We start from the raw sequence: 804 nt of genomic DNA, 5'->3' as shown, positions 1-804 counted from the left end.
CTAAAGGAGCATGTTCTAACCCAATGCAAGGAAGCTAAGAACCTTAAAAAAAGGTTAGAGGAATTGCTAACTAGAATAACCAGTTTAGAGAAGACATAAATTACCTGATGGAGCTGAAAAACACAGCACAAGAACTTTATGAAGCATACACAAGTATCAATAGCCAAATCGATCAAGTGAAAGAAAGGGTATCAGAGACTGAAGACCAACTTAATGAAATAAAGTGTGAAGACGAGATCCGAGAAAAAAGAAAGAAAAGGAATGAACAAAGACTCCAAGAAATACAGGACTATGAGAAAAGACTAAACCTATGGTTGATTGGTATACCTGACAGTGACAGGGAGAATGGGACCAAGTTGGAAGACACACTTCAGGATATTATCCAGGAGAACTTCCCCAACCCAGCAAGACAGAACAACATTCAAATTCAGGAAATACAGAGAATACCACAAACATACTCCTCGAGAAGAGCAACCCCAAGCACATAATTGTGGTTGAAATGAAGGAAAAAATGTTAAGGGAAGTCAGAGAGAAAGGTCAGGTTACCTACAAAGGAAAGCCCTTCAGACTAACAGCAAATCTCTCTGCAGAAACCCTACAAGCCAGAATAAAGTGGGAGCAATATTCAACATTCTTAAAGAAAAGAATTTTCAACCCAGAATTTCATATCCAGCCAGACAAAGTTTCATAAGTGAAGGAGAAATAAAGTCCTTTACAGACAAGCAAATGCTGAGAGATTTTGTCACCACCAGGCCTGCTTAACAAGAGCTCCTGAAGGAAGCACTAAACATGGAAAGGAAAAAC

This window comes from Mandrillus leucophaeus, unplaced genomic scaffold (genome assembly GCF_000951045.1).
Source record: "Mandrillus leucophaeus isolate KB7577 unplaced genomic scaffold, Mleu.le_1.0 Scaffold381, whole genome shotgun sequence".
In the NCBI taxonomy this organism is placed as follows: domain Eukaryota; kingdom Metazoa; phylum Chordata; class Mammalia; order Primates; family Cercopithecidae; genus Mandrillus; species Mandrillus leucophaeus.
Note: the sequence above shows the minus strand (reverse complement) of the source record.